At 39.9% G+C, this 20367-nt stretch overlaps 1 protein-coding gene across 3 annotated transcripts in view; it reads left to right on the forward strand.

Annotated features, from left to right (window-relative positions):
- Positions 1-20367, forward strand: part of LOC140483173 (parkin coregulated gene protein homolog) — a 354639-nt gene that overhangs the window by 94646 nt on the left and 239626 nt on the right. The window lies entirely within an intron of this gene.

Raw genomic sequence — 20367 nt, forward strand, 5'->3', positions numbered from 1 at the left:
CTACAATTCCTCTACCTAGCTTCACAACAATATGGAGGTCAATACAAATATCTGGAATGTCAGTTAGTCACATACATTTTACACATATAGAATGATGGTTTTATTTTCTAGTTGTAGTGCAGGCCCAGCATATTGAGTGGTTGCTTAGTTATGGAAGGACAGCACATCTCTGAAAGAAAATTTTATGGGATTTCCTTAGAGATTTTTATGTGATCCCTGAAAAATAAATAAAATGTTCATACATATTGCAGGTAAGTAAGTAAATGCATTTAATCCTTTTGTACTCACATGGCTAAAAAATAGCAATACTCGGGACAAACTCTGGACTGTTATTGTCCCTGATAAGTGGATAAGCTTTTATAAGGGATGTCTTGTGGTGCAATGGTAATGTCCCCATCTTTGAATCACAATTCTAGATTCAAATCCCATGATGAGCACAAAAGATATGGACAAACAGTCTGATTATCCACCTGAAAATCCTTTCATAATCCTGATGGTAGGACTATGAGAATCTCTTGGTTTGCCAGAATGATATGGTCACTGCAAAACACCAGTTTCTCATGTTTAAAACAGCTCTATGCTCAAGTTCTTACCACAGGCTACTCCATCATAAGTGTGTCAAAATCTTTCTAATTATGCCTTGAGTTGAAAAATGTGGTGCTGGAAAAACATAGCAGGCCAGGCAGCATCCGAGGAGCAGGAGAAGCGACGTTTCGGGCATAAGCCCTTCTTCAGGAAGAAGGGCTTATGTCCGAAACATCGATTCTCCTGCTCCTTGGATGCTGCCTGGCCTACTGTGTTTTTCCAGCACCACATTTTTCAACTCTCGTCTCCAGCATCTGCAGTCCTCACTTTCTCCAACTTCTGCCTTGAATCAATTCAATTACACAGACTGCCACTTCTTGGTGGAAGAGAATTCCATTGGCTGACAGCCATCTGAGAGAAATAATTTCCCCTAATCGCTGTTTTAGTGGGAGTTCTCTTGTTCTAAAACTGTCTCCTGGTTCTGATTTCTAATAATAATACAATTCTTCTAGAACCTGTCAAAACTGCAGGGATCATTTTACCTCCTGACTGTCTTTAATTTATGAAATAAATAAACATAAATGAAAGATATTATCACAGAAGGTAAAGATTTGTTCTGCATAATTCCCTTGTGCACATCTCCATTTATTGATTTTCTCATCAGTGATACCTGTATCTGGGTTGTCTTATATTTAATAGTTTTAGTTGCAGTAGACTGGCTCGTACATAGTATATATGGAGTTAGATAATCCTGTAACAGCCTCTGGGAGAAGATCTGAGCAAAGTACAACTTCCATCTAGCCTTAATTCAAATCCAGGGGTATTAGCATTAATTGAATGGGAGCCTGTGCTCTTTTTTGGTCAGTTATTAAGCCTCAGCTGATTGGATATGGCTGTGACAGAATCTTTTAATATAAGTCCATGAGCTATGTTGGTTGAAGAGCTTCAAAAAAATTGCCAAGACATTTGTTGAATTTGTTTCTTAGTCAATGGCACATGAACAACTGTGATTCGTTGTCAGAGGAAGGAGGCCTTTGAAATTATAGCTGGCCTTAATTCTGCCAGATCAAGTCCTGACATGCAGTACTTTTGCTTTATTTAGGTGAATGCAGTACTGTAGGGCAGAGCGGTGACCTTGTCAAGAAATCACAGGATGATATCCCATGTAATTGTATGAAGTGAACAGGAAAAGGAACAGATTCAAAAAAGTATAACCCGTCTAAGAATCAGATGACATGCTGTGAATCATCAAAGAAACTGGATGTTTCAGGCCCAAATGTAACTTTGAAGTTTAGAACTTTTCTTCTTTTTATTCAAAAAAATTGATGCACAAAATCTCCACTGATAAATCAGGGCATCTTGTCTTGTCAGAGTCCATTGCACCTTGCAGAATTACTGTAACGGTCATCTAACGTTTGTTTACTTGGAACCATTTTCCTACATGAGGTGCCTCCATGGTCAATGGCTACATTTACCTTGAACCCTTCATCCATGCAAGCATTGGTCTTATAATATTAGCTTGTATTATTAGTTTAATATTAGTTAACAGTGAAAGTTGCAGGGAGCACTATGGAATCAACTTTCTCAGAAAGTACAGCTGTTGTTTGGTAATATATTTCTAAATTTGAAGTATTTAGGGTACCAAAAATTCTATTGCTTATGGTGACATTTTAGCATTTTTTTTTGTAAATGTGTTCACAAATCTTATTTCCAATAGCAGAGGAACAGAGCGGTAAGCTGAAAAAAATTTTTTCATAATTATATTTTTTCTTAAATGATTTATGGATTTTAAAGGTTACATTTTCTGACCACTCATTCCAAATTTCAAAAGCAAAACATTATGGATGCTGGAAACCTAAAATTAAACCAGGAAGTGCTGGGACTATTGAGAAGGTCAAGCAGCAAATGTGCAGACTGAAATAGTGTTAATGAGTAGAATTTTAGTCTTTCTGAAGTGGTAATAATGATAGCAACTGACGTAACTTCATCATTCGGGAGTCCAAAAATCAGATTCTCAATGTGAAGAAAGATTCTCCAGATTAAGTTCCCTGGCCTTGGGTGATGAATTGAGTGGATAGAGGCTTATTTTGTATATCTACATCTCATTATTAACATAGCTGGCAGTATTAACATCACACTTAAAAATTTTCTTTGTATTAAAGAAAATTAATGCACAAAATCTCCACTGATAAAAAAGGGCATCTTGTCTTGTCTTGTCAGAGTCCATTGCATCTTGCAGAATTACTGTACCAGTCATCTATCATTTGTTTCCATGAAACCACTTTCCTACATGAGGTGCCTCCATGGTCAATGGCTACATTTATCTTGAACCCTTCATGCATGCAAGCATTGGTCTTACAACATCAGCTTGTGTCAGCCCAACTCAGCCACCAGTTCATTCCAAGATTTTGGAACTGACTGATAGTTAGGACTTATAAGCTCGTGCTAGCTAATTCTGCACGAGGGACATCCTGGCATTCTGTACAACTATGCAAAGGTTTAGTGCTGATATCGAACCAGGCATATTTGGGTCATAGTCTGCTTTTTACAAAGTCTATAGTGCTTAATATAGGTAGCTTCTTTGTAGATTTTAGTAGAAAATGTCTTAAAGTGTTCCTGTAGAGGCAGGTAACTTCAGCATCCCAGCCTGCTTTATAATGTACAACACCTTTAGAGCTGCTATAAAGTTGGGAATCCTTTATGATATAACCTACATTTTAGCATGCAAGGTGTTGAGTGCTGCTTTAGAAGCAGACAACCTCTGTGGTATAACCTGCTGTCTGCAGAAGGAGGTCTGTTTATGATAGTGGGGAGCACTTAAGTGCAAATGTCTTAATCGGGTATGGACATGTTGCTGTGTGACATGGTGTGAGTTCAACATCAGAGCTTCAATATGTACCCACAGCTTACAGAGCAAACACATGGAATTGACCTGAAGAAAATGTATGCAAGTCAAAGGGAATAAGCATTTAGTGGTGTAAGGATGGATTTCAGTCAGTCAGGGGAATACTTCCAAAGTCAGTTATGGGCTAGTCTGATTTCAGTTTGGCTGTTTGGCCATGGTCAGTCAGCTGATTGGTCTTTTGCAAGTGCTGGGAATCCATGCCCGGGGTCGTGGTCAGTCTTTGAGACAAGCATAGGTAGCCTGGGTATTTCATGTGGTATGGTCTTGAGAGATCAGTCCAGGAGATGTGACATAGTCAGTCAGGGCTGTCCTGCCAAGTCTGTCCAGGGGATTTGGACCACAATGAATCATGGGTATTTGGTCACTAACAGTCAAGAGACTTCTCAGGGCATTTCTTAAAGTCTTAGGGAAAACGGGCTGATCATGTCTGAGGATAGATTTCATTCATTGTATTGGGATGCTGAGGAAATTGTGACAATTGCAGATAGTACGGTGATACCTCATTGTTTATAGGAAGGTACTGGAAGCTCTCAAAGTGGGAGTGGCTATTCTGCTTCTAGATGGGGAGGATGAAGGGCCAGGAGGGCATTGGAACCTCCGGAGGCATCAGCTCTAGTGTTAAAATAGAAAATTAATAGTGATGTAAACTATTCAACTAAAGTGGATGGATATTGAAGCATCATCAGGGCCACAGGTATAGTAACACAAAAGAAAATGTGAAAATCAGAGTGAATTTGGTGGATTCCAGATAAAGCTTGCAAGTCACTCACATAAACACAAGGTTCAAACTATTCCATAGCAGATCCAAAGTCTGCACAGTAAATTCACAATGGCAGACACTACATTCAAAATGTGAGGAATAAGTCACTATTTCTTCTACGAGGTGGTGCTTCTTGAGGCCTTGAAAGGTAGTAAAACAGCTAGAGCATTAGGATTCTCAACCATTGCGGATTTCCCAAAATGCAGAGTGCTATTGATTTCACCCATTTGGTTTCAGAGTGCACTATCACCAACCAGTTGCTTATGTGAACAGGAAAATATTCAGTCCCGTAACGTTCAACTAATTTGTGCCCATCAAAGCCACTTTTGGAGGTCTGCACCAAATAACCTGGGATCTCACAAGTGCCTGTCTCTTTCAAGATCCTCAGGCCATACAGGGATTACTCTGGGAGACAAAGGGTACCTCTCCAAAACTAATTCTGACATGTTTAGGAAAAGGACAGAAGGACGAAGAACAAAGGCACAATGTTGATCACATTTCCACTAGGGCCATCATAGAACAAACCATAAGTGTCCTGAAGATGAGATTTCAATGCCTGGACCTCTACTATGGGACTTTTCAGTACAGCTGAGAAAGGAGTTTCTGCATCATTGTGTAAGCAATGCTCTTCATAACTGAAACTGACAATGTAGGAAAGTATTGGATTTGCATGAAATTGGGGAGCAAAAACATGAAGATAAGGCTGAGGATCAGGAGACTGACCCAAAGGCCAGGAATGAGAGGAGGACAAAACAATGTTTCAGAGGCCAGAGAGATCCTTTTTGCCATACACTTTCAGGATAACTCAACTGGATTCAGACTTCTTTTCATCGAGTATCTAATTTGCTCATTGGGCAGGTATCCCTCAATTAGTGTAATGGCCATGTCTAATGTGTTGTTCTTCACTTATTATCTTGCAAGACTAAATGTTACATCATTCACATGAATGTGTGAATTAAATGTTCACTTGACCCAATGTTAAAGTAGCTAGGCATAACCTGCTCTACATCTCCATTATGAAACAAGTTGCAATATGACAATGCACTTACATCACATGACACTAAAATTACACAGATTTGAATGCCTGTATGAAGATATGACATATGAATTGTGTACTTGAGGACTTCGTGAGAGCTACCAGGTTGACCTAAATCCTGAGAAAGTTCATTTTAACCCTTCCTTCATTTGTATTCATTCAGTGCTTCAGAATGCACAGAGAGTATATTGTCTTGATATGTTTAAACATCTTCCATAATTGTGTTTAACCCTGTGAGAGAGAGCACTCTCTGCATCCTTTCTGCACAGATCACTGATGTGAGGGATGGTGGAAATGTAAACTTAACAATGAACATCTCCCAACCTTAACTATTTCTGTGGCCCCTTGAAATTCTTATCACTAGGAACGACATCTCCCTAATGAAATGTGTGGAATCATCAGTAATTCTGTATTGTCATTCATAATGAGCTGTTAGTTTTTTTTAATTCATTCCTGGGATGTGAGTTTCACTGGCAAGACCATAATTTAATTACCATTCCTCATTGCACATGAGACAATCTAGAATCAACAACTTTGCCAGGGATCTAGAGTCAAATGTAGACATTTGACCAGGCAAGATCCCTGAAAGATACTAGTGAACTACATGGGTTTTTATTACAACGATAGCGATTACATGTTCATCATGAAACCAGGATTTTTTAAATCTCAGATTTTTAAATTTAAGTTTGACCATCTGCCTCAGTGGGTTTGAACCTATGCCCCCAGAACATTAACCTGAGGTTTGGGGCTACTGACCCAGTGATCATAAGACTATGAGACTATAAGAAATAGAAACACAAATAGGCTGTTCGACCCCTCAAGCCTATTCTCATGTCCACTTTCTAGTCTTTTCCCCGTAATCCTTGATTTCCCCACTAATCATGAATCTACCTATCTCAGCCTTAGATGTGCACAATGATTTTGCCCTAAAGCTCTCTGTGTCAAGGAGTCCCAATGACACTCAATCCTCTGAGAGAAGAAATTCTTCCACATGTTAGTCTTAAATTGGTGCCTCAAACGATAATCCCTTCAGACTGTGGGTCTGGTAAACCTTCTCTGAACTGCCTCCAATGCAAAGATATCTTTCCTTACGTAAGGGGATCAGAACTGCTCACAATACCCCAGATGTGGTCTCACTAGCACCTTGTACAGTTACAGTAAGACTTCTGTACTCTCATACTCCAACCCTTTTGAAATAAGGGCCCACATTCCATTAGCCTTCCTGATCACCTGCTGCAGCAGTCTTTGTTGAAACACAGCTTTCTATGAAACACAGCTTTCTATGTTTCATGCACAAGTACTCCCAAGTCCTTTACTGAACTTTTTCTCCATTTAAATAATACTCTGTACTCTTAGTCTCCTATCCAAAGTTCTACTCCATTTGCCAACTTTTTGCCCACTTAACTTATCAATATCTCTGTAAACTGTTTTTAGTCCCCTCGCACCTTACCTTTCCACCTACTTCTGTTGTTGTGACATTACCTTGTCAAGTGTTGAAGCACAGTTGCAGGCTCTGGTATACCACCTGCTCATTTCCTTTAGCCTCAGTGCTTTCCATATTAGCATGCAATGTCTTACTGCAGCTATAAGTAGAATATAAGATTGCAGATAACACCAAACTTGGTGGATGGATAGTGAAGAAGGTCATCTCAGGTTACAAAGAAATCTTGATCAATTGGGTCAATGCGCTGAGGAGTAGCAGATGGAGTTTAATTTGGATAAATGCAAGGTATTTCATTTTGGTAAAACCAAAAAGGCAAGACTTGTACAGTTAATGGTGGGACCCTGGGTAGTGTTGTTGAACAGAGAGACCTAAGGATTCAGGTTCATATTTCTTTGCAAGTTTTATCACTGGTAGATGGTGATTAACGAGGCATTTAGCACACTTGCCTTCATTGCTCAGACCATTGAGTATAGGAGTTGGGATGTCATGTTGGGGTTGTACAGGATGTTGGTGAGGCCACTTTTGGAGTAAAGTGGTCGCCCTGCTTTAGGAAGGATATTACTAAATTGGAGAGGGTTCAAAAAGATTTACCAGGATTTTGCCAAGAATGGAAGGCTTGAGTTATTAAAAAATAGTTTGAATAGATGAGGACTTTTTTCACTGGAGGTTGAGGGGTGACCTTGTAGAGGTTTATAAAATCACGAGGGGCATAGATAAGGTGAATGCCAAGGGTCTTTTCCCTGGGGTGGGGGAGTTCAAAACTAGGGGGATTATTTTATGGTGAGAAGAGAAAAACTTAATAAGGACATGAGGGGCAACTTTTTTATATAGAGTGGTTTGTGTTTGGAATGAACTGCCAGAGGAAGTGGTGGATGCAGGTACATTTCCAACATTTAAAAGATATTGGATAAATACATGGAGGGATATGGGTCAAACACAGGCACATTGGACTAGTTTGCAGACTAGTTAGGCCGAAGGATCTGATTCCATGCTGTTAGACTCTATGAATCTAAGTTGCAAAGGTTCCTGATGTATGAGCCTCTCTGCAATCAAAGACTCAGTTGCATGTTAGAGATGAGCAATTACTTGATGGTTGCAATGTTGTACTTTCTTGAGATATATGAAGAGGCTTCTAACCTCGCATGGGTGTGACTTAACAAGCTGTATATTGAAAATAATACTTAAGCAGACATTGTAACAGTGTAAGTGAGAATATGTTGACAAAAGTGATGGTTTATTTACAATGATATAGTACCCATGCCCCATATGCACCCTTAGTACATTTTTCTCTTTCTTTCTCTCCCAGTTTGTTTAGATGCATGCACATCATTTGCAGCTGAGGTGGAGGGAACTTGCTCTGTGCCTTGTCTTGTTGCTTAGGAAGACCTGGGCAGTCATCTCCTGTTGCCTTTCAACTTACATCACCCAGACATGTTGCTTTGAAAGACCTAGGCAGTTGTTCTCTAGTGCCCTTCAGCCTTGAGCACTTAAATCTGCTGAGAGTCTCATGCCCAGAGGGAAGCTCACTGTCCTCAGCTTTTACTATTGGTTTTGGCAGAAGGCAGCAGGGGGACAAGTCAGCTCTGGACAGTTCTGAGAGAAGTTTCTGGGGTACCTATGTGTACTCCTCCTCCCTATAGGCCCTGCTAGCATCACATTATCACCTTGAGAGGAAGGGGCATCTGGAATGAGGTTGAAGTGCCTAATTTCCCATCTCCTCCCCCCCATGTTGACATTGATACTGAACACCCATGGCTAGAGTGACACAGGTTTGAACACATATCCAATAGACACCAAGCACTCTGATAGAACTGGGTCTCCAAGGCAGCAGCCACCCTATCCATGGAAAAAGCTAGGTGCTCATATGTAATGAGGGTATTCAAGGACTCCTCCACCTTTTGTTCCAGCCTACCAAGTGTCTCTGGCACACATACCTGATGTACCTGTTCCTGTGCCTGTCTCTGCAGGTTGACAAATGATTTATGGCCAAGAACAGGAACATGCCTTTTGCCTGAGGTTGAGCAGGTGACTAGTCTTGGGTGATTCTCTGATTGTTGCTTGTTTATGATTAAACAGTGTTTGAGCATTTGCTCATGTGTCTTTTATTTAGTGAATGATTATTTATGAATGACTTCTAGGTCCCAATATACATTTCTCCAAGATCATTGCTGGAATAGGCTTGTCCCCATGCAATGGAACAAATCAAATACAAAGGCTGGAGATATGTTATCAGAATTGTTATATGACATAAGAGCTTCTACAACACTATCCATAGCTTCAAAATGCTACATGCTTACAAAGTGCATTTTTCCACAGCAACTTACACATACAACCCATGAATGGACCAGCATAGGCAAAGTGTAATTGGGTCCAGAGTTTACCCAGCCATTCCCATGATTGTGGGAGGGCTGCTGGTGGTAATTTCTGTCCTTGTTGGCACTCTAGGCCTTGCCCCACCAATGCAGCTATGTCAGAATCCAACCCTGGCCACCAGATACAACTTCTCACCAACATCTTCATTTTGGAACCCGCTGAAATACCCGAGTGGAATTCAGCCACTATCTGGTGGTGACTTTTGCTCAGGGAAATCACTCTTGCTCCCAAAATAATATGCCATCTCCTCTGGTGATTTGATCTTGCCATGTCCAGAAAGGTTTCAATTCTGGTTGTGATGGTCCTTTTGTTTATCATCACCAGCCGTTTTAATTTTGCAAAGATGGGATTTTTTTTGTGTCCAGAGTCTGATATTGTCAGTGGTGACTGGAAGGGTGTCCAAAAAGTTTAAAACCAGAACAGAATCTTCCAGAAGCAGCTCAAGGCATCTGCATTTGCCACTTAGCCTCCCGAACGGTTTTCCAATTTGTAATTGTATGTACTCCAAACAAGACCCTTCCGCTGAATTGACCTGAAGCAATGGGCTATCAGTCTATCCTCTTTAAGTAGCCCTTGCAGGGGCTTGTAGTCCATTACTGATTCAAATTTCTGTCCATAAAGGTATTGTTGGAACTTTCTCACACCAAAGTTGACCATCAAACTTTCCTTCTCTGTCTGGATGTACCTTCATTTGGCATCAGCCAAAGTTGGGAAGTTATGTTTTGGCTGTACAGGACATTGGTTAGTCCACTTTTAGTATACTGGATGCAATTCTGTTCTCACTGCTACAGGAAGGATATTGTGAAACATGTAAGGGTTCAGAAAAGATTTACAAGGATGTTGCCAGGGTTAGAGTGTTTGAGCTATAGGGAGAGGTTAAATAGGCTGGGTCTGTTTTCCCTGTTGAAGGCTTGATAGAAATTTATAAAATCATAAAGGGCACAGATAGGATAAATAGACAAAGGTCTTTTCCCTGGAGCGGGCATTTCCAAAACTAGAGGGCATATATTTAAAGTGAGGGGAAAAGATTTTAAATGGACCTAAAGGCAACATTTTCATGCAGAGGGTCTACATGTGTGGAATGAGTTGCCAGAGTAAGTGGTGGAGACTGGTACAGTTACAACGTTTAAAAGGCATCAGGATGGGTATATGAATAGGACAAATTTAGAGGCATATGGGCCAAATATGGCAAATGGGACTAGATTTATTTCGGAAATCTGGTTGGCAGGGTCATGTTCAACTGAAGGGTCTGTTTCTGTGCTGTGCATCTCCTTGACTCTAATGTATGGATGCCAGGATGGAGGCCAGGTTGTGTATGAATTTTCCATAATAATTCACAAAACCAAGAAGAGATCTAAGCTCCAATAATGAATGCCGGGCACCTTTGACCCCCATAAATTTATCTTCCAGCAGATGTAACCCAGTCTTGTTGACCCTGTAGCCAGTAGGTCACTTGAGGTCCCTGTGGGACACATTATTCCCTCCTAAGAGAAATGTTTAAGCACTATGTCCAAGTTTTCTAAATGCTTTTTATTGGTCTTCCCAGTTATTAGCACATCAGCCAGACAAATGGTGACCTGAGGTGGAGTTTGCAAAATGTTCTCTATCATCCGTCGGAAAATGGCAAAGACTGATGATATCCCAAAAGGTGATCTCGTATTTTGGTACAATCCTTTAATGGGCATTAATTGTATCACACCTCTGGGAATCCTCGTCTAATCACAATTGCAGGTAGGCAAGGTTCATGTCCCGCTTTGTGAAGGACACTCCTCACATCAGTTTTGCATATTAATCTTCTATGTGAGGGATTGGGTATTTACCCAGCTGTGAAAAGCAGTTCACCATTTGTTTGAAATCCCCACAAAGGCCTGACATATTGGACTTCACAATCAATACAACCAGTACTACCCATTCTGCAAGCTGTACTTGTTAATGATTCCTTTGTTTTCCAGCCTCCTGATTTCGGCCTCTACCTATGAACGTAAGGCAAATGACACTGCCTTGTAGAATCATGGAATTGCTTCTTGATCAACATGTAAAGTGGCATTGGCCCTTTGCTAGTCCCTTGACCTCCCGAAAAACCCTACGGGTTTTTAATTAGGACTTCACTCAAGCAGCCATCTTCAAATTGAAAAATGTTGAACCAGTCAAGTTGAATTTTTCTCAAACAATTTCACTCCATCAAGCTTGGGCCCGAGCTTTTTACAACATTTACTGAATCAGCTGCTTCTCATAAGAAACCAGAACCAAAGTCGTACATCAGCCTGGTTGATGTCTTGTGCAAACTAACAGTTGGAGTCCAGAGCAAATTTGATAGACTGGTTTCATAATCACTGATACAGCTGTGCTAGCATTGACCTCCATTACAACTGGGTGACCATTCAACCAGATGTTAATTTTGATTGGTACTGATTTGGATGTAGCTAAGCAGTTTAGTTGTTCCAAACCAGCTGTAGGTAGACTTTGCACAGTGTGCACTCTCCTGGATACGGGCCAATGAGATCTCTTACTCAGTTCAGGCCTGGTCGGGCCCTTTTGCTGTTGTGAGTCTGCATACTGGCAGCAACTACATGGTCAGATAGCCTGGATCCTCAAGAAAATTTTAACCGTTTGGCCGAGGCTTGGCTTTGTTTTGGGGTTTTGCTGTGTGCTGAGCTCGCATCGTCTGTTCAGGATAAGGCGATGCAATTGCCTTCATTCAAGTGGTGTTCCCCAAGGGTGGCAAGGGTGTCCACTTGCATTAGCATACCGTATAATGCATTAGCTCTGCTTGCCGCATTTTCTAATGACAAAGCTAGTTGTAGTGCCTGGTTGAAGTCCATTTGGGCTTCAGCTAGTAGGCGCTTTTGTGGGGTCACATTATTAATCCCACATGCCAATCGGTCATTCAGCATTTCGCTTTGGGTTAAACCAAAATCAGATACCTCTGCCAGTTGTCTTAACCTTGTCAAAAATCCCAGTACAGATTCCCCTGGTTCTCCAACTGTTCAATAAAACCAACAGCATCTCAAAATTAGAGGAGACTTGGAGTCATAATATTCCTTAGCTAAATCCATAAACTCTTAAAAGGCTTTAGTATCTGATGCCTCTAGAAAAGTTAAGTTCCTAATAACCAAAAAAGCTACAGGTTCATAAGCTTTCAGGAGAATTATTCTCAAACAAAAACAAAAGTTGCTGGAAGAGGTTAAGCAGGTCTGACAGCATCTCTGAAGAGAAATCAAAGTTGATGTTTCAGGTCCAGTGCCTGGAAAAAATAACGCTTTTTTTCGACATACTAGGCCTAATCTTTGACAGCAGGATTGACTAAGTCAGGCTTCCCAATAGCGGCATAATGCAAGAAATGCTTTCCTCAATTCAAAGATGACTGTTGTGAGCAAATCTCTTCAGGGATGTATATTTTCTCTCGTCATCCATGAATTATCTCCACTAAAGCAGCTATCCATTCAACAAGCCGCCATTGTTTTATTAACTTTGTATCGTACATGACACTGACCCGGTTAGCTCACACTCAGCTCTGGAGTGAGCAGACTCTTGAAACTCCTATTTATATCGGTCAGCCAGGACTTCCTGATTGGATCAGATTAGCAACCCCAATCAAGGAACCCACGTTCTATGAGATCATTCTGGCTGATCTCGTTCCAGTCACTACATATATAAAGTAGATGCAGTCAGGAACTCGCCAATGTAGAATTTTGATGCAATGACAATCAAAGAATAGCAATAGTTTTCCAAATCAAGTTGCTGTGTGATTTCAAGAGCAGCATAAAGACAGTGACATTCCCTATGGAGTTGTTGAATTTCTTCTTTTACTAGGTGGCTGAGCTACACATTTGGAAAATATTGTTGAAGAAACTTTGGCAAGTTTCTCCAGTGCATCTTGTAGATAGTACACACAACTGCCAACAATCCATCCTCCTTGTGTAAGCTATTGCTTCGTCGGTGGAGAGCTTTTCCCAATTTTTGTGGACTTAAATTTTCCAAGGAGCGTTAAAGTCATACTTGATGCATTCTTGATGTTAACAGCAGTTACTCTTACCTAAACCTGAGGCATTTGATCCTTTTCCATGTTTCGTTCAAACCCGTTATAAAATATGAAACTAAGTGATCTTTGCAGATTTCAAACTGAGTTTCAGTAAGCAGTTTATTGATTACCACTTGATAACATTGTCAATAAATGTTTAAATTGGTTTGGATTTGTCTTGTTTTCTGTGTACAGGCTACGCTGGTCAATACTGCACTTTGTTGGGTAGTTGCCAATGTTGTAACTGTTTTGAAAAAGCTTGACGAGTGTCATGGCTCATTCTGGAGCAAGTATACATGATTGAGAAGCTAAAGCAGATAATTTGCGCCAGTCTTTACAGTGGAATATACTTCAAACATCCCATTAATACTAAACGGTATGGGGGAGTAAGTAAGTGTCATCACCATCTCAAAAGAATTGGCATTAGACAGAGTGATAGGGCTAAAGACAAGTAAGAGCTCTGGTCCTGATGGTTTGCAGTCTATGATCCTAAACGAGGTAGCTAGAATGAGTGGCTGCATTGGTTGTAATTTTCCAAGCATAATTTATTTCTGGATAGGTGCTGGAGGATTGGAAAATTGCTAATATGATATCCTGATTCAAAAAGGGAGGGGGGCAAAGGATAAATAACTGTAGACTGATTAGCCTAACATTGGTTCTTGGAAAAGTATTGGAATTAATTATTAACAAGGTAATAGCAGAATATTTGAAAAATCATAATCTAGTCAAGCAGAGTCAGCATGGATTCATGAAATGGAAATCAAGTATCACTAATTTATTAGAGTGTTTCAAGGAAGTCTCAAATGAGTTGATAGACGGGAAGCAGTAGATGTGTTGTATTTGGACTTCTAGAAAGCATTCAACAAGCTCCCTTACAAAAGGTTAAGTCTTAAAATAAAAGCCCATTGTGTTGGTGGTAGTGTATTGGCATGGATAAGGAATTGGCTCGTGGGCAGGAAACAGTGAGTAGGCTAAGGGATTCTTGATTAAGTTGTTGAACTGTGATCAGTGCTGTTCCAAGGGATCAATGCTAGACCACAACTGTTTACAAAATATATTAATAACTTGGAGGAAGGAAGTGATGGACTGAAGCCAAATTTTCAGACTACACAAAATGAGTGGAAAGGCATGTTGTGGGACTTTACAAACAGCTTACAGAGAGATATTGATATGCAAAGTAAGTGGGTAAAAATTTGTCAAATGGAGTATAATACAGTATAGGAAAATGCAAAGTTGTTCATTTTGGAAGGAAGTACAAAAGAACAGAGTATTAGTTAAATGGAGAAAATCTGCAGAAAACTGCAAGGTAAAGGGATTTGTTGGTACTTGTGCATGAAACACGGAAAGCACACAGGTGCAACAGGTAATTAAGAAGGCTAATGGAATGTTGGTCCTTATTTCAGAAATTTGGAGTATAAGAGTAGGAAATCTTACTGCAAATCTACAAGATGCTGGTGAGACCACATCAGGAGTACTGTGATCAGTTTTGGTTCCCTTATTTTTGGAAAGATATCTTTTCTTTGGAGGCAGTTCTGAGAAAGTTCACTAAGATGATTCCTGTATGGAAATGCTGTATTATGAGCAAAAGCTAAATGGGTTGGGACTCCATTCTTTGAAATTTAGAAGAATCTCAAAGAAACATATCGGATTTTTAAGGGACCTGACTGGGTAAATGCTGAGAGGATGTTTCCCCTCAAACAAGAGTCGAGGATCAGAGAGTATAGTCTCAGAGTAAAGGAGTGCCAATTTAAGACTAAGATGAGGAGGAATTTCTTCCCTCAAATGGTTGTAAGTCTTTGAAACTCCTTATCAAGTGAGCTGTGGAGGAAGGCCCTTATGCATATTTAAGGCTGAGTTAGATTCTTGATTAGTAGATGAATCAAAGGTTATAAGTTATGGGCAGGACAGTGGATGTGAGGAATATCTGACCAACTATAATACTATTGAATGGCGGAATATGCTCGAGGGGCTGAACATTTTACTCCTGTTATTATTTCTTATAGTCTTGTTATGGTCTTAAAACAGCTGCAATGTTGTTAGGTCCTATTGTAGTTTTAAAAGTTCATTCATGGGAAGTGAGCATTGCTAGATAGGCCAGCATTTATTGCCCATCCCTATTTGTCCTTGAGGAGGTAGTGTTGGGCTGCTTTTTTAACTCACTGAGGTCCATTTGCTCATGCAGACACACAATGCCATTAGTTTCAGGTTTTTGGCCCAGCAACACTGAAGGAATAGTGATATAAGCCAGAATGGCGTGTGGCTTAGAGTGGAATATACAGGTGCTGATATTCCTATCTATCTGCTGCCCTTGTTCTTATATTTGGAAGCGGTCATGAGTTTGGAAGATGCTGTCTGAGGAGCCTTTGCGAATTTCTGTTGTGCATCATGTAGATTGTTGTTACACTGTTGTTACTGAGAGTGGAGAGAATGGACATTTATGGATGTGGTGCCAATCGCACCCTGCTTGGATGGTGTTAAGCTTCTTGAGTTGTTGTTCATTAAGTGGGGGGTAACCCATTATGCCCTTGACATGTGTCTTTTAATCACTGGACCGACATTGAAGAGTCAGGAGGTGAGTTATCACTGTGAAATTCTTAGTCTCTGATCTGCAGTATCTAGTGCACTCAGCCAATTTTTGATGTCACGTGGATTAAATCAAATTGACTAAAGACTGACACCTGTGATGCTGGAAGCCTCGAAAGGAGCCAATAATGAATCATCCACTCAGCATTTCTGGCAGAATTATAAAGTATGTGTTAGTCTTTGCATATCCAAGATGAGACCCAAAAATGATGGATACAATGATTACTAGAAGTCATTTTTTTTTAAGGTTGGTTGAATGGCTTGCAGGTGGTAATGTGCATGGTATCAAATTAGCATAAAATTGCACAATTATAAAATTCCTCCAATAGAATTAACTAATATACTTTATCTACAGAGACAAAATAGTTATGCAAAGACTCTGTATAGGTTTCCTGTCAAGGTAATCCATTTCTCAGGGAAATTAAAACAGTCTATTTTCATAGTCACTGAATTGAACTATAATTTAATGGTAAAAATTCCAAAGAAAGTTATTTAAATGGAATGGGAGTTGTTTAAATGTTATAGGTTTACCAGTAAAGACAGTGCAAATCTGCCTTTTAAACTCAATGATTCATTATTTTGATTTTTCTGTTCATTTGTAATTTGTATTGTGTCATTTCTTGTGACTTTGAGTACAAATTATGTATATGTATATACAAATACATGCGCATAATCTGTTTTATATCTCATAACAAGGGAGTCATTGCGATCCACAGCACAGAAAAGGGTCCTTTGGCCCATCAGGTTTGCACCAGGTTGCACCACAACCTAACCATTCTAATCCCATTTTCTAGCACTTGGCCCAAAGCCTTGTATGCCTTGACATTGCAAGTGCACATCTAAATAATTTTCAAATGTTATGTGAGTTTCTGCCTCTACCACCCTTGCAGGCAATGTAATATGAAGTCATTCATTTTAGTTGGAAGAATAAGGAGAAGCACTATAACATAAAGGGTAAAAATCTAAAGGGAATGCAGGACGGACAGAGCTGCCTGGCAGTATTAGCTATCTGTCAAACAGCTGAAAATGATTCCTTTTAAAAGGTGTTAACTATTGTCACAGTTAGCTTTAAAACCACACAGAGTGAAACCTTGGGTAGAGAGGAGACAATGCCTGAGCATGATGTTGACCATATGAGAAATTCACTGCAGACGAGAAAAGATGTATTTTTTCCACACCTTTTCTCAGCCTCCATGGTGAGTCTTTGTTTGTAAACTGGGAGCGCATTGCTTTCTATTACTTTAATTGTTTTGATAACTTGTTGACTAAATGAAGTTGAACAGACATGAAAGGGTGATGGTGTGTGACGACTGCAGCATGTTGAAATTAAGAAAATATGGCTTAGGATGCCATTCAAGTAGGGGAAGTGAAAAGTCTGTGACTGGAAACCCCAAAGGTTGTGGTGTTTTCCTGCTGCCCATGTTAAAGATACCTTGTCATGGTGAGAAATGAGAGGAAGTGGATGCAGTTTTACAGTGTGTAAACAAATGACCTAGATAGAACCAGAAATAATATTCTGCTAAGAGAGTTTGTGAAATTAGGTAAAGCTAAAATCAAAAGTAATCATCCTGTATGTGGATTGTCTCATCACATGCCAAATGGCATTGATTAAATTAAGATTATGCAGTTACATTTTGGCTCAGTGAGTGGGAAGATGATTTTAGATTCCAGGAGTGTTTGCATTAGTACTCAGGGAAAGGGGAGATATTTAGGACTACCATGTACATTTTTTCTCTACTTAAGAAGGGATATAATTGCACAAGAAGCAGTCAAGAAAGGATAAACTTAACTGATACTGTACGCTTTATTAACTGCTCCGTTCACCTGTCCTGCCACTTTCAATGGTCTATGTGCATGTTCACTCATGTCCCTCTGCTCTCGCATCCTCTTTAGAACTGAAACCCCTATTTTATATTGGCTTTCAATATTCTTCCTATTAAAGTGTATCACCTCACACTTCTCTGCATTGAACTTTATGTGCCACCTGTCCATCCACTCCACAAAGTTCTTTTGGACTTATATTCTGTCCCCCTCATAGTTCAATTCTTCAAAGTTTTGTGTCATTTGCAAACTTTGAAATTGTCCTGTGCACACTGTGATTCAGTTCATTAATATATCATGAAAAGCAAGGATCCCAATACTGACCCCTGGGGAACTCAACTTACAACCCTTCCTCCAGTCCAAAAAATATCAGTTGACCATTACTTTCTATCTCCTATCACTAACCCAATTTTGTCTCCAAGTTGCTATTGTCCTTATTATCTCATAACCTTTAACTTTCCGCACAAAGTCTGTTATCTGGCACTGTACCAAGAGCCTTCTGGAATTTCATGTATATCATGTCAACAGTGTCACCTTCATAGATCCTTTCTGTTACCTACTAAAAAAACTCTGGCAAGTTAGTTAAACATGATTTGGCCTTTAGAAATCGATACTAACTCTTCCTAATCAATTCACCTTTTTCCAAATGATAGCTAATTCTATTGTGAATAATGGTTATTCAGAAGCTAAAAATTTCTCCACCACTAAAATTAAACTGACTGATCTGTAATTTCTGGGATTATCCTGACAGCCTTTCTTGAACAAGGTCATAACATTGGCAATTCTCCAGTCTTCTGGAATTTCTCCCAAGTCCTCCTTCTTTGTAAATTTTGAACACTTTTAAATTTCCTCCTTGTCAACATGGCCTGGGCAGCATCCTCTTTCGTAAAGATGGATGTAAAGTATTCATTTAACACCTCAGCCTTGCCCTCTGCCTCCAGGTGTAAATACTGTCTTTGATCTCTAGTCCACTCTATATTTCCTTTAACCACTCTTTTACTATTTATATCCCAACAGAAGACTGTGGGATTCCTCGTTATGTTAGTTGTTAGTCTTTTCTCATAATTCTTAATTGCTCCTCTTATTTGCTTTGTTAGTTCTCTAAATATTCAGTATCCCTCTTGGTTCTCATTGTATTTTCTGCCTTACAACTGTGATAAGCACACTTTCTAGTGTTAATTTCAATTTCCTTTGTCATCCAAGGAACTCTGGATTTGTTTGTCCTATCTTTTCCATTGGAGAGAATATATCTCGACTAAATATAAACCATCTGTTCTCTGAATGTAGTCCATTGTTTAATTATGATTTTTCACACCAAACCCTTTTTTCCAATCAATCCTGCCCAGCACTGTTCTTGTCCCATTTGAGTCAACTATCCACCATCTGATTTTCTTACTCTGCGTTGTTGCTTCTCATTCTCCACCACTATTCTAAACCTTATGATAGAATGATCATTGTCTCTTAATTGTTTCCTCATTTACTTGATCCACTTGGCCCACCTCATTTCCAAGGACCAAATCCTTTCTTTTTGGACTAGATGCATATTGCTGTGGGAAACTCTATTCAACTCAGTCCAGGAACACTTATCTCTCACTGCCCCTTAACACCACCAGTATCCCAGTCTGCTTGAAGTCACCCACTATAACAATACTCTAATGTTGGCATTTCTCTTGAGTTCCTTGCAGTTTTGTTCCTCAACATCCTTTCCAGGTTGGTGGTTATAGATGTCATCGAGCAGTGTGTTGCACTCAATGGTTGCACTCTTTTTATTTGATAGTTCTCAGCAAATTAATGCTGTCCTTGAACCCTCTGAGACATCTTCCTTCTTGAGCACTGCAATGCCTTCCTTAAGCAATACTACTACCCCTCATCCTTCTTTCCTTTTCTATCTATCCTGAAAAACTTAGACCCAGGAATATTTAACAGCCAGTTTGGCCCTTCCTTGGGCAAGGTCTTTGATATCACTACAACATTATATTTCCACATGGCAATCTATACTTCACGAAACTCCATCTACAATTTCTGATGCCTCAGAAAGGTAGCCAGTATTATCAAAGAACCTCTCTCACCCTGGTAATAATTTCTTCCAACCTCATCCATCAGGCAGGAGATATAAAATGTAAACAAAGTACCAACAGGTTCAAGATCAGCTTCTTCTCTGCTGCTGTTATACCTCTGAATGGACCTCTCAAATTTCAAATCTAATATTGATCTTGCTCTTTGTGCACCTTCTTTGCAAGATAACTTTGTAATCCTTGCTCTGTTCAATCACTCTATGATCTTTGTAACAAAACTTTTCACTGTAACTAGGTGCATTTTGTGACGATGCAGTCACGTTTAAATGGTTATTTTGTTCTTTTTTTTGAAGAGAGGTCATAGAATCATAGACCATTCGGTCCAACTCGTCCATGTCGACCAGGATCCCAACCCAATCTAGTCTCACTTGCTAGCACCGGGCCCATATCCCTCCAAAACCTTCCTATTCATATACCTGTCCAGATGCCTTTTAAATGTTGCAATTGCACTAGCCTCCATCACTTCCTCTGGCAGCTCATTCCATTGTTGCCCCTTAGGTCTCTTTTATATCTTTCCTCTCCCATCCTAAACCTATGCCCTCTAGTTCTGGACTCCCGCACCACTGGGAACAGACTTTGTCTATTTATCCTATCCATGCCCCTCATAATTTTATAAACCTCTATAAGGTCATCCCTCAGCCTTCGGCACTCCAGGGAAAACAGCCCCAGCCTATTCAACCTCTCCCTATAGATCAAATCCTCCAACCCTGGCAACATCCTTCTAAATCTTTCCTGAACCCTTTCAAGTTGCACAACATCCTTCTGATAGGAAGGAGACCAGAATTGCATGCAATATTCCAAAAGCGGCCTAACCAATGTCCTGT

This window comes from Chiloscyllium punctatum, chromosome 11 (assembly GCF_047496795.1).
Source record: "Chiloscyllium punctatum isolate Juve2018m chromosome 11, sChiPun1.3, whole genome shotgun sequence".
Classification (NCBI taxonomy): Eukaryota; Metazoa; Chordata; class Chondrichthyes; order Orectolobiformes; family Hemiscylliidae; genus Chiloscyllium; species Chiloscyllium punctatum.